Source organism: Suricata suricatta, chromosome 6 (assembly GCF_006229205.1).
Source record: "Suricata suricatta isolate VVHF042 chromosome 6, meerkat_22Aug2017_6uvM2_HiC, whole genome shotgun sequence".
Lineage (NCBI taxonomy): Eukaryota > Metazoa > Chordata > Mammalia > Carnivora > Herpestidae > Suricata > Suricata suricatta.
Window position 1 is genome coordinate 146,742,702 of NC_043705.1, and position 27,229 is coordinate 146,769,930.

The following is a 27,229-nucleotide window of genomic DNA, read 5'->3' on the forward strand; positions in this document are numbered from 1 at the left end:
CATTGTTTGGGAGACAAACAGCTGAAACAGTTAAAAACCATTTCCAGCGACCCGACGCCAGCCAAGTGGGAGACAGAATGAGGAGTTACAGTCCACTTCCCCCGAGGAAGGGCATGAGCTCTTCCGAGCACTTCCGAGGGAGTGGGAGTCTTCCGCGGCCTCGTAGGTCCTGCTGTCGCGTCTCCTTGCCCCTCCCGGCGGGGAGACGGTGAGCCCAGCAGCATCTGCGGCCACGTGCGGACAATTCTCGGCAGCCGGCCGATGGAGGAGAAACACGCTGTCTCAGCAATAGCACAAACATGTCCTGTGTGTTTTTTATTAACGTCTTAATCTCTGACTCCAGAATCCGGGAGGAAATACAACTTCTAAGTAGTATCTTCGGAAAATCCTCAGAGCAGACAAACTCCCAGATGTCTGCTAACGGGACGCTGTAATGCTCTTTTTTCCTTTTGGGCAAACAGCGGGAACCCAGTTAGATCCTCAGCGGTCACTTTACTACCAGCGCCTGGGACTCTTTAGGACAGATCACAGCACAGTCGTTTGCTGTCACCCGGATGAACATGGAGGATGAAGTACCATGGCAGCCGGGTGGCCAGAGTCACTCCTAGAAACTGGTAACGCCATCTCCCTTGTCACCCCTTGAAGAGCGCCAGAGCCCAGGGCGAAAGGCAGGAGGAGACGGGACTCCCACAAGGACAGCCGGACCGGAGAAGCAGCACATACGAGTTGTCGACGTGTCTGCTCATTTGGAAAGTTGTAAAACCGTCAGTGACCCTGGCCCGTGTCTGAGAGACTTTCTCACTGCGTCCGCGTGAGCGTGAAGACGGAAGGTGGGCTGAGAGCATGGCGCCTGCCGGACCCCTGCCTCTTCTGGAAGAGGGGATGAGCCGCCGCTCCCCTGGGGCCGCGCGCTGGCCGCCTGCCCGGCAAAGCTGCTGTCCCACGTTGTGACTCCAGGTCACCAGGTGTCACACTGCACCCTGTCTCCACCCGCCAGTCTTCCCCAGGCTGCGGCAGTGAGAGCTGAGCGTCCCTGGCACCTCGAGGCCTCAGGCAGGGAGAGCCTGAAGCCACGGGGTCGCAGGTGGTGAGGCCAGCGGGGCGGTCCTACGGCGCACGGGACGGAGCCGGAGACCAGACTGCGTGTGCGTGCTCAGGCCCCCACCCAGACCTGCCCCTGACATCATATTCAACCACCATCTTCTAAACTTCTATCTGGATCTCCTCCTAAACCTTTCCCCCGCTTCTCACCTGTTGATGAAACCTTATTTCATCCTCATGACACAGACACGCTCCCTAAGAATGCTCTGGAATGCTGGCTGTGATTCCAGAGCAGCAAATGGAGGCTCTAGAAAAACTAAGGAAGTCTGAATAAATGGACTTCAATTCATAATAACGTGCCAGTGTGAGTTCACTACGCACATGAGAATAAACAGTCTAACAGGACGCCGCCACAAACCAGCAGGAGGCAGGGGCCCGGCCCCTCAACAAGGCCACGGACAACACCGTCGGAGACATCAGTTCTACTGTCTCCCCGCTTAGGTGGGGAGTCTAGTCTAAAACATGCTCAAAAGTCCTGAAGAGTGTTACGGACAAAAGTGCGACTGAGGTGGAAGACACAGCAGTTAAACAAAGACGATGAGTGAGCGGAGAACAGAATGTCGTGCCGCACGGTCCAGACAAATCCTTGTGAATCAAGGTCCGGACGAACCCAAATGACAGAAGAGACGCTTCCACCCCCGCATCACAGTGCCTTACAGAAGCGCACCGACGGGGGTGATGCTAGAGTTGATTTTAAGTTTCATCTTTTCTCATGGATGATTTCATAATTTTCTATATTGAGGAAATATTCTGAAATAAGGAAAACATAAAAATACAGCAAAAGGATTAAATTGAAAAGAAAACATTAACACGTGCTTTTCTATTTCTAAGCATTAAAGAATAATTATGCAAAAAGTTGACTTTCGACAGTCTTTGAATTCAGGTATAAAATCAGTAAGGGAAATCCTACTTCTATAGAGCTTCTGTGTTAAAATTTGTTTTAATGTTTATTTATTTTTGAGAGGGAGACAGAGCATGAGTGGGAGAGAGGCAGAGAGAGGAGGACAGAGACTCTGAAGCAGCTCCAGGCTCTGAGCTGTCGGCACAGAGCCTCACACGGGGCTCAGACTCGGGAACCATGAGATCATGACCTGAGATGAAGTCAGACATGTAACCAATGGACCCACCCAGGCATCCTAACAAAGTTCCTGTTTTAAAATCGCTTTTTCTGGGACATCTGAAAGGCTCAGCCCATTCAGTGTCTGACTCTTGATTTTGGCTCAGGTCGTGATCCCACATCCACAGGGTCGAGGCCCACATCCGGCTCCACTCTGAGCATGGAACCTGCTGGAGATTCTCTCTCTCTCTGCCCTCTTCCCCCTTGCACTTTCTCCCTCCCTCTAAAATAAAATTTAAAAACAAATAAATAAAATAAAATAGCTTTTCCTCACAACTCTGTGTGTCTGTGGACAGAGGGCCAGGGCCTGATTGCTGAGTGACCTGAACTGGAAGTTCCCCCGAGCAAGCGAAGGACTTCCGATTGGACCGTGAAGAAGCAAACGTTTGATTCTGCTCTTTGCACCCTCCCCCTGTAGGTCTGAAGGACGCACGTGGACGTAACTTTGAATGTGGCAATGAATTCTGCGTCAAGCACGCAGATGATTAAGTGACAGAAGCGTGTTGCGTGTGGGCAGACACGGCTGTCACAGCGCACATGGCAGCGGCTCTTCGAGCTGGGGACAGCCTGGGAACACTCAGGTCATCCTGTCTTGAACAGCGCCGTGGAATTCTTAGCACGCGTCTTGGGAATGTCGAGGCGGGCAATCAGAACTGCCTGATGTCTTGTTTCCAGGGCAACACTTCCCATAATGCCACATTCCCCAGGAAGTAGGAGGGACACCTGAGGACTTCTGAACTGGGTCTGGTCTGTCCTGGGGCTTTAAAACATGACATCACGTTTCCAGAATTAGTCTTGGATAAAACTGGACTTCCTAGAGAAATAACACTGAGAAGTCATAAGATGGTTCAGAATAAACAATAACGCAGTATTTCTCCCCAAGACTCTGCTGTGGTGGCGATTTCAGCCAAGGATACTAACACATATTTTTAATCTTAAACTTTAGCTCAGATGGATGCAATGCGGTAGAGTGACGCCCTACACAAATCGCCCCCGAGAGCAATGACACGCTGGACAGTAGTGTCCAGGACCATATTCTTCAGGACTCTGCAAACCAAGGGAAAGCATCCCCGAAGCGGGAAGGATGTGTTCAAGCAGCACGGCTGAGCGCCACCTGCCATCGGGGCTCTGGCTTCCTCCACCCCACACACCCCAGCCTGCGGGGCGAGGCGGTTCGTGGTTTTCCCAGGCGGGGCGGGCAGCGGAGGCCCGCCCCTCGGCTGTGGGGGCGCCGGCGTCATGTGGGGCGTGTGTGGTCCTGAGCAGAACAGCCCCCTCTGCGCACGCCGAGCCGCAGCCCGGACCACGACGGGAGCAGGAGACAAACATTCACTGCCCAGGGTTTAAACGCACAACCCAGGTCACACACAGACTAACTGACCGAGGACGGAAACTGCTTTAGCTCAAGGTGTTTGGGAACAAGCTCTTATCCATCCTTGTCTGATGGCGAAGCTACAGCTCCCAGAAGTGACCCCTGCGGAACCAGGCTAGAGTATAAAAACAAGAGCTTTTAAAAGCTGAACGAAGATATAAAGAGTAACAAACTTTAGAGTAAAGTCTTAGGCTAAGTCACTAAAAAAACAGACCCAGCAACCACAAACACCAGGGATGGGGAAAATCATAACCCAGAGTTGCTACAATGTAGCATCTAAAATTCCAAGTTCTTAATTGTCACGGAAGACAATGGGAGCATGTGATCCACGCATGGGGTGAAGGGAGGTCTCTGAGGGGATCCAGACATGAAACTAGCAAAGGCCTCGAAGCAGCGATTGTAAACATGTTCAAAGATTTGAGCAAATCATATTGAAAGAATTAAAAGCAAATATAATGATAATGAGTCATCCACAAAGAGACAGAGATTCTTAAAAGGACAAATTAGAAGGAATATTCTGGAGTTGAAAACACAATAACCAAAATGAACACTACATCCCACAGCGCGCTTGTGCTGGTCAAAGAATCAACAAACGTAAAAACAGATCAAAAGAAAATACGCGATTTGAAGAGCAAAAGTGAAAAAGCGTAAAGAAAATACACAAAGATTCTGAAACCTACAGGACGTCATCAAATATTATCAATATATGTTTAGTAAGACTCAAGGGGTAGAAAGTAGTAGAAGAAATAAGATCCAGAAATAAGTTACAATGTTATCCTCTCCAGAAGAAACACGCTTTAGATTCAAAGACACAAACGATTTAAAAATAGATGATTTAAAACATACCATGTAAATAGGAGCCAGACTAATATCAGATGAAATAAACTTTAAGACAAAACACATAACCAAGGAGAAAAAAGGATTTTTATGATAATAAAATGCTCAATTTGCCCAAAAGATACAACAATGATAGACATATACGCACCAAACAACAGAGTGCCAAAACATATGAGGCAAAACTAACAACCTAAAAGGACAAATAGACAATCCCGTGGTTGTAATCATAGACATTACTATCCCACTCTGGATAACTGATAGAAAACTAGACAGAAAATCCACAAGGAGACAAAAGACCTGAACATTATTAACCAATCTGACCCAACTAACATCCAGCAAATACTCACTCCTCAGTAAGAGCAGAATATATAACCTTTTCACACAGAACAGTCTTCAATATAGACCATATACTAAGCCATAAAATGATGCAATCGGTTTGAAAGTACTAAAATCAGAGTACATTCTCTGACCACAATAAAATTACAAATTTCATTCGAATCAACAACAGCAATTTGTGAAATCCAAAAATATTTGACAATTAAACAGCACACTTTTAATAACTCATAGATCAAAGAAGGAATCACAAAAGAATTTAGAAAATATTTTAAATGAGTGAAAATGAAAATAGAAAACATCAAAGTTTATGAGATATAGCCAAAACCGTGCTTAGAAGGAAATTTCTAGTTTTAACAGTCTGTATTAGAAAAGAAAAATGTCCCAAACCAGTTAACCTAACCTTCCATTTATAAAATTAGGGGTAAAAAAAAGAGCAAATTAAACCAAAGCAATCAGATGAAAGTAAATAATAAAGAGTGGAAATCAAGCAAATAAAAGACAAGAAAAAAATTGAGTAATTATCAATGAAAGCAAAAGTTGGTTCCTTACAATGATCAAGAAGTTTGGCAAATCTTATACTGATGCAGAAAAAAAAAAATGAAATTAGCAAAAAGAGGAAGAAAAGAGAGCACATCAGCAGTAACTTCATAGAAATTTAGAGGAATAAAAGGGGGATACTTTGTTTTAACAAATTAGACAAATTAGAAGAAACAGACAAACAGGCACCAATGTTCAAAGTCACAAGAAAAAAAATGAATAAACATATTACAAATAAAGATATTGATTAGCAATTTCATTACTAATTAAGTATTTTCCCTTAAGCCTTACAATAGTCAACACAATCTTGATGGAGAAAAACAAAGCTGGGGGACGACCCAGCGGCTCGCTGCCCAATGACCCTGCATCGCCCTCACACTGGGGGGGAGTCGGTCTGACGGCGCAGAGACCCCTGTGCTGTGGGCAGGCAGTTTCTTGTGGAGGTGGGGACAGAGCCGGGGCTCCCCACCACCCCGTGCCCCCTTGCAGGGCACCACGGGAGCTGCCTGGGCCTGGCCCACCCAGTCCCGGCTCTGTGGGCCCGGCTAGGTGGGCTGGAGCCTGTCCTCCTCCTCCTCTCTGCAGCCCCCTGCCCCCTGGGGAACGCCCCCCCCACCCTGCTGCCAGGCTGCCCTGCTGGGTTCCCCACACCTCGAACCCAATGAGGGGCCACAGGACCCCTTCCTGCCCTGGGAGATTCCCGGCACCCTCCCTGCTTAGCAACTGCGCCCCCGAGGGCCAGCGTCCAAAATAGGGAAGGGAACAAGTCACCGGTGTCACTGGGGCCGCTGCGGGCACGCGCCTGTTCTTCTGATGAGGCCCCCGCGGGCGCCCGGCGGCGCTGTCGCAGACTCCACTGCCCACACACCACGACGACTTCAGGAAGAAGGCGCGAGTTCTTTGCACTTCTCCGCCGGTGTACCAGAGCTTTATACGCCGGGTTATATGTGTAACAATCTAATTATTCGGGGGCTAAAGGGAACTGACGCTTAAAACAAGGTAAGAAAAGAAAGCAAAACAAAACCCAAGCTTCCCAACTTTTAATTCCATGCAGACTGAGTAAATCTACCGGAGAGAAAACGCCTCGATGCCAGAGAAAGGACGGCGAGGAGCTGAGTCACCTCAGCAGAAACGGTGCCCGCTCCCCAGACACGGGGACATGGGACAGGTGAGGTCGCGGTGTCCTGCTGACCCAGCCGTGAGCAGCAGAAGCAGAAGGAGCCACAGCCCACAGCCGTGGCCCATGCACATGGCCGTGGCCCATGGGGGCAGGAGGGCTTGGCCTCACCCTCTGGGAGGTTAGTTTCCAAACACGGGGAGCAGCAGAAGCAGAACCCAGGCCTGGCCCCCATGTGCTGTCAGAAGCTGGGGTCCCGGCTGGGCCGGCCTCCGGAGGGCCCAGCATCTCCGTGAGGGCTTGTGCGGAGGCCCACAGAATGCCTGCCACGGCTCCGGGGTCAGGGTCCCACACGCTTCTCGGCAGAGAATCTGGACCGTTTCCTAGTGTGACAGCTGCCGGCTGAAAGCAAGCAAACCGTCTCCTAGGAAAGGGTCATCGAAAATCGGCGCCAGAAGCCCCCCCCCCCCCCAGCTCTTCTCGCTGTACAGTCTGGGGGCCCCGTGGGACTGTGTGTGCACTCTCGGGGCCCCGTGGGGTGCTCGCAGGCCCCCCAGGTGGCACACTCCTCTCGAGCTCTGTGTGGCCCCCGTGGGACTCTCCGCATGCACCCTGGGGCCCCATGGAACTCTGTGTGCGTTCTGGGAGTCCCCGGGTTGGGTGCTCCACACACGCTCTGGGGATCCCACGGGACCCTGTGTGCGCTCTGTGGCCCGTGGGGCACTCGTGTGCTCCGTGGGGCCCCTAGGAGACTCTCCGCACGCGCTATGAGGCCCCGTAGAACTCCGCATGCGCTCGGGGGGGGGGGGGGGGGTCCCGGGAGACTCTCCGCATGCGCTCTGGGGCCCCAGGAGACTCCGCATGCGCTCTGGGGTCCCGGGCTGGAGCGCTCCACGCGAGCTCCGAGGCCCTGGCCCCCGCGGCCGCACCCCTGCCCCTGTGCCCGAGCCCGCGCCACCACGCTACCCCCTTCCTCCAGCACCGATGTGTCCAGCCGGCCTCCAGCCCGATTCCCGCTGCACCGTTCCTGAACGTCAATAGCTAACCTCACATCCAAGCCCGCGGAGGCGATTACACTATGGATTTCCGATGCTCGGCCACCTGCGTGGGCAGCCGCGGGCTGCAGGGCGCCTCTGCGGACAGACTGTTATTAATGCAAGGCTCAACTTAGAGTCGGCTTTTAAAACTCTTATCTTTAATGAAAAGTGCCTATAAAGAAGTCTGAGGGTCGAACTAACTCAGAAATGTGGTATTTTGAACAGACATCCGTCACGAGTCCCGTGTCCTCTCTCCTGAGTAATTCTGTGTTTCTGGAAGGTTTCAGGGTCAGGAGCGCCCACTGAGGAGGGGAGGGCAGAGTATTATAAACCTTTCCTTAGTAAAAATCACTGTGGAAAGTAGAAAATTACACTCTGAAAGCTACCGTATTTGCTTCCTGTGAGGAGATAATCATAACCAAAATTAGTGTATTTTATCTTCATGTTTCAGCGTAATTACAGAGGGAAGAAGAAAATCAAGATTAAAAGCCCTAGAAAGTGTAACTCTACAACTATTAATCCAACCCCACTTTTAATTTCCATATACTCACAAGACTTTTTTATGAAATTACTAGAATTCTCTATTGAGATCTATTTTTATGTATATTTAAGCAGTTTCTCTACACAAAGGCCTTAAAATAATTGGTAATTTCCCCGTTTTATATTACGCTTTTCACAAAGGAAACTTCTAAGTGTCCTCGCTTTATAAAATAGGAACATTTTATAAAACACGACGCATTGACGGCCCTACATCACATGATTATCGTGCATTATCAGGCTTTCATGAAAACAGCTCAAAAAGAGGCAAACGCTCTATAAAAGTGAGGCATTAATGCCGCGTTACCACCAATAATGGCAGGCAATATGCCACCACTTACTCGCCTGGTTGGAGGTAGAGCCCCAGGTGCCGCGCTGTCCCTGGAGGTGGGCAGCCGCGTTTTCCGTGGACTTTGCAACCCCAGGTGTTTGGGTTCCTGCCGGGAAGTGGGGGGCTCTCTTCAATCGCCAGCCGGACCGAAGGGCCACACCCTTACCTGAAGACGGGCGGCCGACCGCTAGCTGCCCAGTGGAGCCCGCCGTTTCTGTGCATTGGAGGGTCTATAAGCTCTTCAGGAAAACATTTCAGTCCATTTGTGTTTTTACTTTAAATTCAAGTTAGTTAACATACTGTGCAATACTGGTTTCAGAAGTAGAATTCAGTGATTCATCACTTGCATGTGACACCCAGTGCTCATCCCAGCAAGTGCCCCCCTCAACGCCCATCCCCCATCGAGCCCACCCCCACCCACAGCCCTCCAGCAGCCCTCAGTTGGTTCTCTGTTCCAATCGAAATTCAGTCTGTTTTGGAATGCACAGAGCTGCCTTCCATTAGCCAGGAAGGTTTCTTCTCTTCGGCCAACTCTACATCCCGCCCTCCAGGACTCCAGGACTCCGGGCAGGCAGGGAAGGCACTGGACGCAGGGGGATTCGGGCGCCCGCTGCAAGCGCAAGTGTGCGAGGACCCAGGAGGGAGCAAAGCCAGCCGGCCCCACGCCCACCTGCTCTCTGGACGGAAACGCACCTGCAAGAGCAGCCAGGAGCCCACGCTGCCGGACAGCCCCCCTCCGCCATCAGCCAGCGCCCCGAGTCCTCGCTGCTGCTGATGCCGGGGCAGCCGCTGGCGGGCGCCCAGGGCCCCAGAGCCGGGCCCACGCCGACCTCCGGTTCTAGGAGGCGGAACTGGTGCCCGAGGGGGGCCTCTGCCCTCACCCCAGCCGGAGCAGAGCAGAGCCGGGCCCCTCGCCCCGGCGGCTGCGGCCCGGGCCTGAGCCCTCTTCTCCCACCGGGCCGGTCACGAGCCCCCGTCTGCCTCGGGCCAGCAGCAGCTGGGCCTTTCTCCACACAGCAGGGGACCGGCCGCTTGTCTTCGGACTTCTGTTGTCCGCTGTGTAACCGGAAGGGCCACATAAGGAGGCAAAATAAGAATGCGCTGGCCTCACTTCACCACGGAAAAACTCAGTTAAAAGACAACCTGAGAGACCAGGCCGGGCACTCGGTCCTTAGGCGGCCCGCCGGGTTCACGGGGACAAACCACGATGCCAGGTGGGCGCAGCCGTCCTGCCACCAAGAGGGTAGAGTCTCCACGGAAGCAGGCCAACATTTGCCAGGAGATGAGAGGCAACGGTGGACAAAGAAGTCACTACAAATACGCCAAGGGCAGGGGGGCGCGTCCCCACCACGGGGACTGGGTGTCACCTCCTGACGTCACTTACAAGGCCCAGAATATGACTCAGCCGTCTGTGAACAGGGACATGCTCTTCTGTAACTCGTCAGCTCCCCTTGGGTGACAATTTATTGTCGTCACCAACACTGATGACGCCTGAACAGTATGAGATTCGAATTAGAAGAAACAACTGTGTAAACAGTCAATGCCTCCCTGGAGGAGGGCAGCAGCCACGGGCCTGCGGCAGTGTCCTCGGTCCCCGTCCACGGGATCCTTTCTGGCACAGGGACACCGGGCAATGGTCAGACAGCAGAATGTTCGCCAAGAGAATTATGTCTGGATGGTTCAGCACCATTTCCAGAGATGGTTCTTTCCAGATGCTGGTGCTCGTGGCGGGGCCTCTGCCGCTCTGGGGATGTGGGCCAGTGTTTCCAAGATTCCTCTGGAAAGGCTTCCTCTGATGCTCACAAAAGCTCAGAAGGGTCTCCTGTCTCTCGAGTGCCACTCGAGATGCATGGGGACAAGTCAGCCTCTTGTGAAAGAGCCGACTAGAGGAGGGGCATGAACCGCCTGCGTCGGCCCGGTCAGGACCTGCCGCATGAGGACGCAGCCCGGGCAGAGGGGATCCTGGCTCCGTGGGTCCCGGGGAGGAGGCCTGAGGCCACTGACACCCCGTTACACAGGAGGGAAAACGGAGGCGCTAAAACTGTGTGAGTAAATAGCCCCCCCCCCCCCGGCAGCACGCTCACCGCCCCCACGGGAGCCCGGGGCTCAGCCCCCGGGGAAGCAGGCGTGAGACTCAAACACAGGCGCGTGCAAGAAAGGGGCTCGCCGCTCTGTCCACACATTAACCCACCGGGAGGCGCGCCTTCACCTGACTTACTTAAGGTGCATTTAAGGGGTCTGGAAACAAAACACAGATTGACTCTTGACAAGATTCTTTTTTAAATAAATGCTTTGTTTCTCCAGCTTTACCTCTATTCTTCCGACTGTTGTATTAAAGACTGTTCCCCAGGGGGCGCCTGGGAGGCTCAGTCGGTTGAGCATCTGACTTCAGCTCAGGTCAGCATCTCACAGTTTGTGGGTTCGAGCCCCGCATCCAACTCTGTGCTGACAGCTCGGAGCCTGGAGCTGCTTCAGATTCGGTGTCTCCTTCTGTCTCTGCCCCTCCCTCACTTGCACTCTGTCTCTCTCTGTCTCTCAAAAATAAATGAACATTGAAACAATTTAAAAAACCACACATTTCCCAAATAATCAAGTGATCTGCACCAGAAAGCTCTCTCAAGGGGTAAACGAGGTCCATCAGCCCGATGCTCGGAAGGTGGGGGTGCACCCCTGCCCAGGGCAGGCGGAGGTCTCCTGGGTCGCTGCAGCAGGCACAAAGCAGAGCGAAGTGCGGGCTCTGACGGAAGCAGGTCCTCGGAGCGGTCAGCCGCGTCAGAGGGGACGGGGAGTGGCCTGCGGTCCTCGCTCTGTCGCGCACCCAACGCCCAGCCCTCCCCGGCCTCCCCGGCCTCCAGGAAGACACCGTGGTGGCCTATTTGGCAAGTTCTCTGCTTGCTGTGGAGGAAGATAATTTGCTACATAAATAATGAATTAGATGCGTGTTAACGTGGAATTCGTTCTTGGAATGGTTTGTCGCCGCTTGTGTGACCCCAGGTCACCACGGGCTGTCGGCTCCCAAGGAGGCAGAGACGCGTGAGTTTAAGGGGCTAGGCCTGCCTGCGCTCCCCGGGATTCCCTCACAGGCCCCCCAATTCTGTGCAGACGTGGTTGGCGGGCAAGAAGCAGTCAAGACGTGAAGATGCCCTTTTTAAATGGTTTCACCCACGCTTGGTCTACGGCTCCCAGTTTTGTGGAGTGTTTCCACTGGCCTTCCCGTCCACTCAGAGAAGCTCCCGCCTTCTCTCCTCTTCCTCCTTCCCGGAAGCCGCCCGCGCTCTGTGACTGTGCGCGCGGGGAGGGCTCGTGCGGCAGGTGCCGAGCGCCTGAGCCGCAGACCCGGGCGCGCACGCGGCGTCCAGAGGCGGCCCGTCCAGCGGGGGCTCGGTGACCCTGACACGCTCTCTTCTCGCCGCAGCAGCCTGGCCAAGAGGGCCCTCGACCTTCCTCATGGTCCCGCAGCGACAGCTGTCCGGAAGCCGCCCGTCCCCGGTCCTGGCCCTGAGACGTCCCAGGGCCCCGCTCCAGGGGAGGGCTGTCCGCGCGCCAAGCCGTCACCGGATGGCTGGAAGCGTATGGAAAGAATTCCAGAATCACTGCCACGCTCCAATTTTAGACACCCGACTTCTCTCCCGCGTCTGGGAAAACTGCCCTGAGAGAGATTCCCACTCCTCCCGCCGAGCCCCCCCCCCCCCCGAAGCCCACACTGCGTCCGTCCCCCGCCATCCCCAGCCCCCAGCGCCCGGCCCCGGGCCCCCGAGCTGCCCACACTCCTGGGCTCCTAGGAGGGTGGTCCTGGGACTAGGAGGACCCCCAGGGCTCCAGGCGCCCACGGCTTCAGCACGGGGTCCGCGAGAGTCCCTGCGGGTCTGGGGACACAAGTGCCCCCAAGCAAAAGGCCGCTGCCAGCACCGGGGCAGGACTGCCCGCGGGGGCCCCCTGTGCCACCTCCCAGCTGCACCCTGCTCTGACCGGGGCAGACCCCTGCCTTCCAGACGCCGGGCTCCTGGGGACGGACATGCCGGGTCACCACACCAGGAGGAGAGCTTGGGGCAAATCCAGCTGAATCTGAACCCGCCGAGGCCGCACCTGCGTGTATTTTATTGGGGTAGAAACGCCCCCCAGACCCCCGCCACCTCAGCGAGTTCTAAGTGCATTTGTAGTCTCGCTGAGCACAGACGCAGTGCTGGGTGGCCAGTGTCCCGACCTGAATCTCCGTGAGTAACGGGCACCCCTGCCCCACCCTGCAGACCACCATTCCACTCACCCTTCTGTGGCCTTGACCGTTTGAGGAACCTCATGGAAGTGGGATCACACGGTATCTGTCCTCTGTGACTGTCCCCAGTCAGGACACCCAGGCGCGAAGTGCACCAATTATTTCAAAGTCCAAACTCTCCACCCTGGGTGCCCCTCCCCTACATCCTCTGAGCTGGGGCCTGTCCCCCGGGATGCCCTCGTGACCTTGATGGGGTGGCTCTGGTCCACACAGCTCTCTGGGTCCACACTGGTCTCCACTGCATGGGAGTAATTTTGACCCTCTGCCGCTCTGCAGCCGCCTGCTCACCCAGGGCCCTGTGACTCCTGCCTTCCTCCTGGAGCTGTGCCCCCCCCCCCCGCCCGAGCCCCTGCTAGGGCCCCGGGGCCCGGGGTGCTCAGGCCATCCGTGTCCTCAGTCCTCGCCTCCCCAAGTCCATACAGACACACACACACACACACGCACACACACTTGCATGGGTGCACATACGTGAGCACATGCACACACATGCACACACTCACACATACCTGCATGTTCACACGCCCATGCCTGCATGTGCACACACTCACACACATGCTCACACATCTGCACATACACACACTCACGCATAGGCCTTCATCTGCACACACTCACATGCCTGCACGTGCACACACTCAATGCTCACACGTCTGCATGTGCACACTCACGCCTGCATGTGCGCATACTCACGGATAGGCCTTCATGGGCACACAGACGTGCTCACACGCCTGCATGTGCACACACCCACATTCACACGTCTGTGTGTGCACACTCACGCCTGCACGTGCACACACACACACACTCACACATCTGCACGTGCACACACTCACGCATAGGCCTTCCCGTGCACACACTCACACCTGCACGTGCACACACGCGCACCCTGGCTCTGACGGAGGCTGGCGGTACAGGGGGCGGGCTGTCAGCGCACCCGCCTGTCCCGTGTCCTGGCCTCTGTCATCTGCTCCAGGTGGCGGCCGATCCCGGGGGTGGAGCCAGGTCCGCGTGCGTGCTCCCCCGTGAGGACCGTCTGGTGTCCAGGAAGCCCTGTCTCGCCATGACCCCTGGTTTCTGGGACGCCCGTCTGGCCATAGAATCCAACGTGCCATTACTATCTTGGAAGTAAAAAGCTGAAAATTGACTTTTCCTTGCATTATTGCCTTAAAGATTTTTGCAGCGATAACAAATACCTTGGACTAAATGAGGAAAGGTCAAGTTAAAGAAAATGGGAAAAGAACAAGTCAATAACATTTCTCAAAGCAGAAGTTCCCTGATGCAACCCGCAGGGACGGACCAGGCGTGGAGGCCTGGGGCAGGGGTGCGGCTGGCCGGGGAGGGGTGCGAGGCACCTTCAGGGGACAGACGGCTGTGGCTCCGCAGGGAGTGCAGCACCCAGTTCGAGCCCCAGGCAGGGGCATTTACTGCGCATGAGCTCGACCTCAGTAACGTGTCCTCCCGACTGACGGTGAGCCTCAAGGAGACGGAAGTCCCGAGCCTCCCATGCACGCACGGGGCGGGAGGCGCGTCCACTCCTGGCGGCGTCCCCCCCACCCCTCCTCGGGTACCGTGTCCCCAGGGCGGACGGAGCTGCAGCGCCAGGGAGCCAGGTTGTCTCAGGCGAAGCCCCCGCCCCCTCACCACCAGGGGCCTCCCTGCACGACACGATCCTAGTTCCAGGCTCTGACCCATTTTCACATCTCGTGGGCTCCCCCCCGCCCCGGAAGGGAATGCCGTGCTGGGAGAGAAGGCGTGTTAGAAGAATTGCAAAATGGCCAAAAGGGTCCACATGCCTGGCCACGTGACATCACGGCTCCTGCCCCTCAAAGGTGCCTTTTGTTCCCACCCTTTCAAGCCCACTGGCCCTGTGACCTGCTTTGGCCAAGAAGCAAGACACATGCTCCCTCCCCACCGCCCTGTGACGGAGTCCCGGACAGCCGGCTGGAGGATGGGACACACCCGGGCAGAGGCGAGTCGTCCAGCTGTGCCAGGGACCCGTCCCCAGTCAGCCACCCGTGGCTCCCCAGCACGTGCCACCGAGCCCAAATCCAACCAGCGACCCACGGATGTCAGACAGTGAGTTGGGGATGGCCGTTACGCAGCAGCAGCTCACACGTGCAGGGGCCGGGTGGCCCTGGACTGAGTGCACCCGGGGCCTCCCCTGAGTCAGCACCTCCTCCCACAGGGGTTCACGGTGGTCCTGCTCCCACCGCGCTCCCTCGGGCTGCGCTCAGATGGAAACAGTGGTCTGGTTCTCCCGCCAAGCGCCTCTCACATCAGGCGGCCATGCTTGTGATGCCCCACCTCGTGACGCTCCTCAAAGAGAAGGTAGCTTTGGGCCAACCACTCGGGGAGCAGGGGGGCCCTGAGATGCGACCACAAAATACTCGGCTTTCTTCCACGTCCCCAGTGTCGTGGCCGGGGGAGGCGAGAGGTGGCCTCCACCTTCGCCCGTCTGCACCCTGCCTGTCGGTGCTCCCAGAGGGGCGGGTTCCCTCCTGGTCACAGACAGACAGGAGGACCGAGGGGGGGGTCTCCACAGAGCCGCCTGCCCTGGTGACCCGAAGGCCAGAGCTGGGCACAGGACGGACCTGCGCGGCTGGACACGTGAGGCCGCTTCCTGAGCTCCGCGTGCTCGCCGCCAGAGGCCCCGTTCACGCCGTGCACACGTGCAGAACTGTGAGCCCAGCGTGCCCGTGTGCCTCCGAGTGTGCGCTCGGTGCCCTGGGCACAGAGTTCCGCCACCCTGCTCACGTTCAGTTCGCTTTCCTTCGCATCCGGGGTCCCCGGGCCTGCTCCCTGCTCGGCCACAGCTCCGCATCCGTGTCTCTCTGCAGCATCTCCGACATGGGGGACCAGCCCCACGAGTCCCTCGTGTCTGTCCACCTTCCTGGGCCACCTCCCACCTCCTCCCTCCCGTGGCCCGACCCCAACTGTCCTCTGCAAACCCTCTTTAAGTTTTGTCTCAATTTTGTATTTTCTCCTCAGAAATAATCCCATCAAGTTTTGTTCTTGCCCTGCTGTCCCTTCTCCGTGGAGAAGCTGGCCTGCCCGCTGACAGACCTGCACGCCGTCCCCAGATGGAGGGCTCCTGAGGCTACAGACACCAGCCACGCCGTCGGACCACGGGACTGAGACACGCAGCCCTGCTCTCCGGTGCTCCCTGGAGTGACCCTAGCTGAAGCCTGAGCAGCCTGTGTCCCCAGGGCACAGCGGACATCAGGTGACCCATCGTGACTGTCGGCGTGGAGGCGTGAGTGGTGCAGACTGGTGGCTGACCCCATGGGCAGAGCCTCCAGAAGTGTGGCACCAGCGAGATGTGGCCGCTGGCACCCGGACGTTGTCCCCACGTGTCCCCTGAGCTTAGACCCTGGGTGAGGCTGGACGGCAGGGACGTCCACCCAGGGCACTGAAGGGGCAGCTGAACCTGTGCCGGGCTCCCGGGCCCGCTGTGACCAGCCATCTGCCTTCCTGCGTACGCTCCTTTCTTTCTCCCGAAAACCCCCGAGGACACGCCACCGCCCACCGCCCCAGCCTGGCCACGGCGGGTCAAGGCTCATGGACATGGAAACACCTGCTGGACCTCGGGCCACGAGGTCAACACCGAAGTCTGGACACCATCTTAAAAGTACAACAATTACCCGAATAAATTATAGAATTTGAAATATTGTTTTGGAGAAATGCCCGTCCTGCTATTTACCCGTGTGGCTTTGTTTCCACGCCTGCTGATGGAACTCCCTAGGCTCGCGGCCGCCCGGAGCAGGTCTCCTTCCCAGTCCAGCACATTCCATCTTCCGACACACGCACGCCCTTGCGTCACCAGCCTCTCAGAGCTCCGCGCCGGCCCGAGTGCACGCCGGCTGTGACATGAGTCCACGGCCACATGTAAGCGCGGGTGCAGGACGCACGGACAGCAGGCAGAGCCGCTGCCACCTTCTGGGCGCTCGCCTCCTCTTCCAGAGCTCCTGCCTGACATGGGAATGTTCCAGAATCACCGTTGGTCTGGAGAGTTTCAAGAAAACCCTCCAGTACAGCCGGCTGCTGTGCCAGACTAGGAAGTGGGTGAAGAAGAGGCGGGAACTCCTTCGCCCAGGAGGTGCCTCCCTGGGTTACAAAGCCGTCAGGTCCAAATTCAGGGTCGAGCTCGGAAACCACACAGGATGTGCTTTTGTTTGATCTTCTGCGCTCCTCACTTCCACCGGACGGGACCAGCGGCGACTCGGTTTAATCGACAGGACGTCATGCGTTTAAAAGGGGAGGAGCGCCGGGTCACGACTCCCGCCAGGAGCAGCGGGGTGCAAATTGCTCTGTGGGCCGCGGGCGCAATCCACCCCGGTGTCTTTGTTATTAATCCGGAAATTGCATGTTTAGACCCGATACTGAGGCCGCATCGGTCCCCGTTTCTCCCTGAGGAATCCCTTCCCCTGAAAATCAAGCCACGTTCCCGCTGCTGCTGGGAGGTGCGCAGCCAACCCGGGGCGCTCCGACCTTGGCGGCGCGTCCTTCTGTGCCGGTGCGCCGGTGGGGACGCGGGGCGGTGTCGCGCTGGCCCCCCACGCAGGTGGCCTCTCCAGGAAGGACGGGCGGCGGCCCGGCTGGGCCTCCGAAGACAGATTGTGGGGCCGAAGGCTGACGGAGCGGCCGTGGGGCCCGTGAGGACGGCTGTGCCCAGGGCGGCGGCGTCCTTGCCTCCCTTCCGGGCGGAGACAGTCCTGAACCACAGGACAAGGTGGAACGAGGCACCTGCCGGACACGCCCCCCGCCCCGCCCCCTGCGTTACTCAGCCTCCTGCATCTTCGCAGAGAAAGCCGTGCGTGCCCACCACGACGGCTGGTTCTGGGAGGCTGTCCGACCCCCGTGCAGAGGGGAACCTGCGAGCTGGGAGAAAGCGGAGCCTCAAGGGGCCGTGCTCTTCTGAGCCTGAGCGTTTCCACCACCGGCCCCTCTCAGCAGGGGGCACTGTGGGGGGGGATGCAAGGAAGACCTCAGGCTGCTGGCCGGGCCCCGGGGACGGGCTCCTGGTCTCACTCCACCACTCGTGACATGGATGCAGGTGAATGCACACTGTGTGCTACCAGGGTGAGCTCTGCCTTCGAGAAGTATCGTGTGCTCACTGGTGTGCCTTTTCTTCCCCCGGCCACTCCAGACGCTGTGCCCGGGCCTGCTGGGGTGCAGGCCTAGGGGGGCTGGGCAGTGGCTTTAGGTCACCGGCTTTAGAAAACGCAAATGCCGCACTAAGGGGATGGGTGACCGAGAAGCGACGGCCCGCGTGTGCAGGGCCAGAGCACCTGCCGCCCGAGCTGTGTCCCGGCGCCCGGTGCCCGGTGAGCGGGCCCCACGCACAGCTGGGCACTGGCGAGGACCCACCTCTGGGCGCAGATGGGTCAGAAGAGAGTGCGGAAAGGGTTCGGACATGCTGCAGCCGTACAAACCCGTTCGGGGGACTGGGCGTCGGAGGCCCTCAGCCGACACTGGTTTGTAGTTGCATGAATGCGTTTCAATTAATGCTGCCTTAAACGCTGCCCATTTATTTACAGTGCAGTCATTAACCCATTTGGTGTGCGGAGCAGCTCCAGTTTCCAGAGACAATGCAGACAATTAACACAGTGTAACCGTTCCGAGCGTCCCCTCAGGCTCCTGCTCACGGCAGCGACAGCAGTAAAACCGTTTCCTGTCATTACTTAAATGATGAGGACCGATGTTCAGAACACGCAAAGCATTTCTTTAATGTTAGGAAATTACTCGCTTGTGTGGGACCTTGAAACTCTGCAGAAAGATATTCACATTTCCTCCACTGGAACCCAAAAAGCTTGCTCAGGTTCTAGACATTCTAATGGGCTTTCAAAATGGGTTTTTAAAAAGTCATGCAGCCATTAATTAACACCCTGCTTTGTTAGACCGGCAGTCTTCCCTAATTCGCCTCCACGCCCCGGTCCTTGGCCATGTATTTCAACTGGACCAAGAGTTATCCGCTTTTGCGATTAAAAAAAAAAAAAAAAAAAAAAGCCCAGCCGTGGCCCACCTCCCACTGCTGCCAGGGCTCGGGATCCAGCCCTGGGAACAAGGGGCGTAACTCGACCTCCACCCCCAAGTGACTCCGCCCCCAGCCTTCCGTCAGAGGACGTGCTGTGCGGGGCAGGGCGACCTGATTTAACACCGAAAATTGAAAGACAAAATTAAAAATGTAAAATAAAGATACGAGAAAAGGAAAAATTCAGAAGACCAGTGCAGACAAGAAGAGGGGCGTCTGTGGCTCCTGGGAGAAGTAAAAACTATAATAAAACAGGCAACGGGAAAGCCGCGCGTTCTACACCGGAAAGGCCTCCTGGAGGGCTGCAGGAGCCTAGACTTTGAATTCCCTTGAGAGCAGAGACATGTGCCAGGAAATATTGCAAAAACTGTTCTAAAGCAAGAAGTGGGCAGACCCACAATATCTAGGGGACCCAGTTACACAACTTTAGGAATCAACAGCCAAGTATCCAAAACAAGGAGGATTTTAATATAAATCTGACAAGCTTGACCTGGTAGATAAAACCGTCTCCTGCTGGAGCACAGAGATGCGTTCTGACCCCTGCCGGGCGCCTGCGAGTGGAGCCTGGACCCGCCGCGAAGGCGAGCTGGAAGGGCGGGGCCTGGGCCGCGGCGCTGATCCATCAGACAGACGCGCCCGCGCTCGCTCGTGGTGCGCGTGCAGACTCGCCCGTGGTGCGCGTGCAGACACGCACACGGAAGCCCGCAGCGGACACGGCGAGGAGTGACGAAGCGGTGTGCGCACTGTCTGTGCCGTCAGACCCACGCCGCCACCGCCCCTGACAGCGGTCCCAACCACACAGTGAGGCAGGCACCGAGGGGGACTGTCACGTGGGCGGTGGCCACGTAGTGAGTCCAAGCTCGGAGGCCCGCGGGCCACCTCCGGGGAACCTGCAGGGAAGTCGGAGCTTGCACACCCAGAGAGCCCACCGAGGAGGGGAGGGGGGCAGAGTGCAGAGTGTGCGCGCCCAGCCCCAGAGTGAGGGCCGCCGGGACGCAGCCTAAACCCCGCGGACTCTGTCCTGCGAACGCCTGCCCGCGTGATGCAGGCGGGAGGGCGTTGTTGGGTGGAGATGAGACGGGCCGCGTGGGGACGCTCTTGGCCGGCTCGCCCTCTGCTCAGAGTTCTGTTCCGGCCGCAGACCGAGGAAGAAACAAGGAGGGAGTCAGGAAAACCCGCGGTAACGGCAGAGCGACAGCTCTCAGGTCAGGAGACTTGACGGTTCTCAAAGAAATCCACAACGCAAAACCCGGAGAGCCCCCTGCGGGTGTAGACCCCGAGAGGCCACACAGCATCCCCTGGGCCCTCCGTGGCTGGAGGGGGGGCGGGGCTCCTAGGTGTAGCTGGGGGATCAGGACAATTCCACTCCTTTCCAATCGGCCGTTCTCGATAGTTTCTTGAGCAACGTGTTCTCCTGGTCGGAGCCCCCAGCACAAGTCTGAGGAAAGACATGGTCCCCGGCCTCACAGGGACGGACTTGGGCGGTCACCGCTGAGTGTGACACCAGCCACAGCCGCCGCTTCTCTAAGCGTTCCGTAATGGAGATGCCATCCGTGCCTGCAACCTTTGTGGAGCATTTTTACTGCAGATTCAATGTATTTAATGCATATAAGGCTTTTCAGGAGATCTATTTCTTCTTGAGTCAGTTCTGGTCTTTCTGTCTTTCTACATCTTTACATTTATTGGCAGGGGCGCCTGGGTGGCTCAGTCCATTAAGTGTCCAACTCTGGATGTCGCTCAGGTCATGATCTCACGGTCTGTGAGTTCAAGCCCAGAGTCAGGCTCTGCACTATCAGTGCAGAACCTGCTTAGAGTTCTCTCCCTCGCTCCCTCTCTGCCTGTCCCTCCCTCGCTTGCTCTCTCTCTTAATAAATAATAAATAAATACATAAATAAATAATTTTTAGAACTTTAAAAAATAAAACAAATTTACTGGCGTAACGTGTATTCAAACTATTTCCTTGTTATAATTTGAACGTCAGTAACATCTGTCCTAATGCCGTTTCCATCCTTTCTGATATTGGCGCTTGCATTTTCTCTCTCTGCTCCCCCCTGAGTGGACTTATCACTCCTACTCATCTTCTCAGAGTGCTTTGAGCCTCACCACTTTCGCTGACACTTTCTGCTCCCTCCGAGGCACTGATCTCTGCTCCGATGCTGACTAGAGGCACACCCCACTTACCTGTGTTTTGCTTACGACCCTTCACATGAACTGTGTATTTTAGAAGCTGAAGGTTTGCACATCAGCCGAGTCTATCAGCACCTTTTCCAACAGTATTTGCTCACTTTCTGTCTCTGTGTCACATTTTCATAATTCTCCCAATATTTCAAACTTTTTATTTTTCTATTTGCTATGGTGATCTGTGACCCATGACTACAATTTGCTGAAAGATCAGATGAGGGTTAGCATTTTTTTTTAGCAATAAAGTATTTTTTAATTAAGGTGAGTACATTTTCTAGACATGATGCTATTTTTTTATAGATTCAGTGTAGCTTGAACACAACTTTTATATGCATTAAAGACCGAAATACTTACTGACCGGCGTTATTGTGAGCCTCGCCTCCTAGTCGTGCCCTGGAAGAGGCAGCAGAATCTCGAAGATGCGTCTCTTTCTTTTCTTGCCTTGGGTTTCATTTGCTCCTGTTTTCTAAAGTGTAATCTGACATCATGGATTTGAAACTTTTCTTCTTTTCTAACAAGTTGGGAATTTAGCGCTATAAAATTTCCTGTAAGCACCGTATTAGATGCACCTTAAAAATGTGCAAAGCTGTGATTTTGGTTTTGTTCATTTCTAATCCCTTCTAATTTCTCTTTCAGTTTCTTAGCTGACCCATGAATTATCTAGGAGTTTTGTTGTCTAATTTCCAAATACCTGGAGATATTCTGGATATCCTTTTGCTGATTCTAGGTAGATTTCACTGTGGTCAGAACACACACTTTGATTATATGTTTTGTTATGTTAATAGCGTGACTGGGGGTCAGGATTTGGGCTGGTCCCCAGGAGAGTCAGCCCTGTAACTCCAGGGTGGGAACTTTCAGTCCCCACCCCCACCTCCGGGGGTAGAGACAGGCTAGGGCTGAGTCAATGTCCAATGACTTAAATGTTTATAGAAAACGTACATGTGTTCTATCAGTGTAAGTCATACAATAGTGCTAACAGCATCCTACATTTACGTCACCACGTAAGTCACTGCAGTGACTGGGCCGCCCCCACGCTAACAGTGACTCCCTGACTCCACGCTGAGCAAGTGCTGTCTTCCTCATGAGCCTTCCGCGGCAGCATCTCTTCTTTCCAAGGTGGGGGATCCACTTCAATCCATGTCCACGATGCTGTGTTAGAAGAGTTTAAATAATGTATGCATTTTATAGAAACAAAACTAAAATGGAGTCCATTCTGTCAGGGACAAGATGGCGACAGTCAACACGAGTGCACAGAGGAAGGAGGAACTGAATCTTCCGGGAAGTTCCGGCTGCTCTCAGAAATCGGCAGAGGACACCAGCTAGCCCCCCAAGTGCCGCCTCTGAGCTTCATGCTCCCCTGACTCAGCTACCGCGATCCAAGTCAGAAAGAAGACCACTAGGCAATCAATCATCCGGGGAAACCACATAACTCCCCCACTGACCCCATAAGAACCCCTGAGTCGGTGAGCAGCTCAGAGCTCACCCCCCGCGGCCGGGCGGCCGGGCCGGCAGGTCAGAGCTTTCTAACAATCTCATCTTTCTGCCTCGTCTTAGTCAACGTGCACAGTCTGGTTTTTGACAATTTCAGTAAAACTGTTATTTTTTTAAATACTCATTATCTTATTAAAACTTTCACCATTTTATTTTATTAAAACATTGAGCACCCCCTCCAATTGTACAAATTAGCCAGGTTGTTTTCTGTAAAAATATCTCTTTACAGAAGGACTTTTCTCTACTGACGGCCACAGAAAAAGCACTGACCAGCTTGGTGCAAAAGGGAGAGTCCAGAGCGGGCCGTGGCGGGTGAGCAGCCACCAGCAGGCGGGCGGCTGAGAGACAGATGCCGTACGTTCAGTGGAGGACACCAGAGCCGCCCGAGGACAGGGGTGCGGACATCACAGCCGTGCCCGCTGCCCCGCTGCCGGCGCCCCTGACACAGCCCACGACATACCGGTGCGTGGCCCCGGAGGAAACCTCAGAGCATCGAGGAAGACTAACAGCGTCGATGGGGAGTCCACGCGGACGACTGGTCCACCACGCGGAGGGCAGGAGACAGAGCCCGGTGCTCGGACCTCTGCCGCCCCACAGTGTGAGCCGGGCGCCTGCCTGATGGCCCGTCCGGCTGCGTGCGCCCCCTCCCCGCGGCCAAGACCCGGACTGCGGCGCCTCAGGACCCTGGACGTGGCTCAGGACACAGCCCACACCAAGCCCGCGTGCACGCACGTTCGGGAGGTGAAAGGGGAAGGAACCATTACATGGTGCCCCCCTAGACCAGCAGATCAGGCGACAATAGTCCCATCTGTGGCAGTGGCTGGACGCTGGCTGCTGTCGGCAAGGCGATCGCAGCACACGGGAGTGTGTCCGCGGCGTTCCCGCCGAGCTGGGGGTCGGCCTTGGCCCCTCAGTCATCGCCGTGTCAGAATCACACGCCGGAAGCTCTCTGCACTCTCCGTGCGCGGCTTTCCTGCCCGACCACTGCAGACGCCCGAACACACTCCGGAAAGCCCTTCACGGCGACGCCCGCCGGAAAATGCTCCGAGCGGCCACCTCCCCGTCCAGGGGGTCTGATGCTTTCCACGTCTCCCGTGCTTATTTCCTAACTTGAGAACTCTCTCCTTCTGCTTCATCATATTAAAAACATTAATTACAGAAAATGTAATCTCCTGTTTTTCTATAATATATCATATTGATTTTTTATACTATTCTGAAATACTGGTAAAGAGCTGAAGCTCAACAAATTATATCTCAAATTTTAAATTGAAATTACACTTGTTAATTGTTAACTGTTGCTAGAACACAGTTTTCTTTAACTTACCAAAATCACATTAAGAAATATGACAAATTACCTGGATCTTACATGCAATACACTAGAATGGATCTGAGATCTTTAAGGGATCTGACAACTTAAAGGTAACGGAGATTTGAGTTTTCCCTGAAATGTGTTTTATTGGTTTGTCTCATTGAACAACAGCACAGGTGCCTCCCACTTGTGTTCCTGTCTCCACGGCATGTTCTCCGACCGAGCCGTTACCCCGGTGCCGGTGGGGCGTGGGGCTGCCGCACACGAGAAGACAGCCCTGAGGGCTGTCGCCCTGCCCTGGTTGACCGTCCCTTCTGCAACAGCTGAAAGCCGGGATCAGGGACAAGAAATCAAAGTCTGGCTGTGCAGGGCTGGAGCAGAGAGGGCGCGCTGTCACGCCCCGCGGCCGCACAGACCTCGTTCCCGAGTCGCGACGGCTTCGCCAGGCGCCCTCGAAGCTGAGGTTGAGTCGACTCGCAACGTGCAACCAGGACTGTCTCTTCCTCATCCCAGCAGTGGCCACCCGAAATGACGATGTAAAGGGGACACAAAGCCAACATATTCGACTGAGCAAGGCTTCGCCCTGAAGCTACCGGGTGGCACCCTGTTAGAACAGGGATTGACAGAATCTGGCCACGGATAACGTCGGATTCTCCCGCACTGGAGAAAAGACCCGTGAATATAATTCCATTGTCTTTAGTGTATTATCTAGAACAAATTCGAGTGAAACCCCTATTTTAAAGGACTGGTTCTCTGTGTGTGCTCCTTTTATCAAACCAAAGGTACTTGAGGGAAATACTCACATTTTGCTTTGTTTTTCTTCCCAACGTTGTTTAATATATTGTTGATGATACGTCAATCTTTATGAATAAGCAAAATAATGAAAGAAGGAAGACATTGGTCTCTTTAAAATGTCGTATTTATTAATGTTAGTAAGCTTAGACATTTTAAGATAAATCAAAATAAACAAGTTCTTTTTCCTCATTAAAATAGTCAATAGAATACAATATTTTTAAATCTGCTGTAACTATTAACCCCAAGGAAATCAAAGGCTCATTTAGCACTTGATAGCAGTTCAAAATGTGTGTTGCTAAGTGTTTCAATACAGGGCTTGATCTCTTAGTATTGTTTTTTTATCTCAACTTTAAGTTTTCTGACGGCACAAGTAAATGCTAAATCAGTGTTTGCTGAGTGGTGACAGCACCCTTTCTACCATCAAAGAACGAAAGTGAAATCAACATTTGAAATCACCCATAACCACATAGAACTAATTTCATCTTTTCCTTTTCAGTCCTTGCTGACTTATATACTATTTGAAAAGTTGCTATTACAGAATATATGCAACTCTGTACCCCTGTTTTTTTCTCTGAACATAATTATTACGCTTTGCTACATGTTCATCCGCATCTTTAAAGTGCCCACAGGCTGTTCACAGAGCACACTGCTGCCATGTTTGCACACATGTCATTACTGGGTATTGAGGTTGTTTCTGGTCGGTCACCGTCCAAGACAACATCCCCGTTAGTAGTTTCATACGTGGGCGGGTGTTACATCAGGTCTTTTACAAAATTCCCATCGTGTTAAATTTACTGTGTTAACCATCCACCAGCGTATAGTTCAGCGGTTCTCGGTACATTCACAATGCAGTCAACCATCCCTCCATCTAAGTCCAGGGCACGCGTTGCCCCGAAGAGGAACCCCATGTCCTGTGATCAGCCGCCCCTCATTTCCCTGAGCCCCAGACCCTCACAACCACACAACCGCTCTTCTGCCTCTAAGGGGTCACCTTTCTGGATGTTTCTGTAAGTGGAACTGCACAGTCTGTGCCCTCCTGTCTAGGTCCCTTCCCTCAGCACAACGTTCTCAGGGTTCATCCGAGTGGCAGCAAGTGGCAGCGCTTTATCCTTTCTGTGGCTCAGTAATACTTCATTGTGTGTAGATATCATATATCACCTTCTGTTGATCCTTTCATCTTCTGATGGATATTTGAGTTGTTTCCACCTTTTGACGGTTGTGAGTAATGCTTACACACACACACACAGAGTGGAATTGCTGGATGATATGTCCATCCTGTGTTTAACTTGATATGATAATAATGCCATAAGGATTGCTACCTATCATTATAAATTTGCCCAAACCCATAGCCTATACCCAGCAACATTTGTTGATAGAAACATCATAGTGCCTTTGCTCCTTTGTCAATGATCTGTTGACTACATTTATGGGAGTCTGTCTCTGGGTCTCCATCTGTTCTGTTGTCAGACTTGTCCCTTCTGTCACCAATAACACGCTGTCTTGATTACTGTAGATTTACAGGAAGTCTTGAAGTCCAGTAATGTCTCGGTGCTACTCTGCTCTTCTCTTTCAATATTGTGCTGGCTCTTCTGGGTTTTTGCCTCTCCATATTAACTTTAGAATCAGATCATCAATATACATAAAATAATCTCTGGGATTATACTTTGTGTTACATTGAATCTACAAATCAAGTTGAGCAAAACCAATGACAATATGACTTTCCCTATCCATGAACGTGGGATACCCCTCTGTTTACTTAGTTCTTCATTTCCATTCACAGGAGTTTTGTAGTTTTTCTTGTGTATGTCTTGTACATACTTGTTAGATTTATATCCAAGTATTTCATTTTGGGGAACGCTGGTGTTACTGATATCACATCCCTTGTTCATTGTAGGTGTACAGAAAGCAATTGACTTTTGTAGATTAACCTCATTCTGTAGCCTTGCTGTGATCATTTATAAATTCCAAAAGTTTTGTGGTGTTGATTCTCTCCGGATTTTCTACACAAATGATCGTATCATCTGCAAACAATGGTGGTTTTGTTTCTTCCTTCCCAATCTGTATGCCTTTTCTATACCTTTGTTCTTTTTTTCAAGATTATTTTGATTATTATTTTCAAGATTATTTCAGTTCCTTACAATCCAATGTGCATCTTAGGATCAGGATTTTTACTTATGAAAAAAACAAGGCCACTGGGATTTTCATAGGGATTGACCTGGTTGTATTCGCGAATATTGTCATCTCTACAATATTTAGTCTTCCAACTCATGAGCAAGACACGTCTTCCGTTTATTTAGTTCTTTTAAACATGTCGACACTGTGTTTGTGATTTTTGGTGTACAAGTCTTGCATCTTTAGCTAAATTCATTCCTAAGTATTTCATTCCTTATTGATGCTATTGCAAATAGAACTCTGTCTATAATTTCATTTCTGAACTGTCCACTGTCTACAAATAGAAATACAGCTGGTTTGTGTAAGTTGATCTTATATCCTGCAACTTTGCTGACTCGTTTACTAGCTCTAAGGGCTTTTTCGGTGGACTATCAGAGTTTCTAGAAGACTATGTGCTCTATGAGTAGATAGAATTTTGCTTCTCCTTTCCAGTGTGGGCGCCTGTGTCTTCTCCTTACCCAATTACCCAGCTAGAACTTGCAGTACAAAGTTGAAGAGAAGCGGCAGAAATAGGCATCTTTATCTTGTCTTTGACCTGAGAAGCTAAAATTTCAGGCTTCACCACTGAGTACGAGGTGAGCCGTGGGGCTTCACAGAGACTCTATTCTAGCTAGTTGAGGAAGCTTCCGTCTAGTTCCAGTTTATCAGGTGTTTTTTTTTT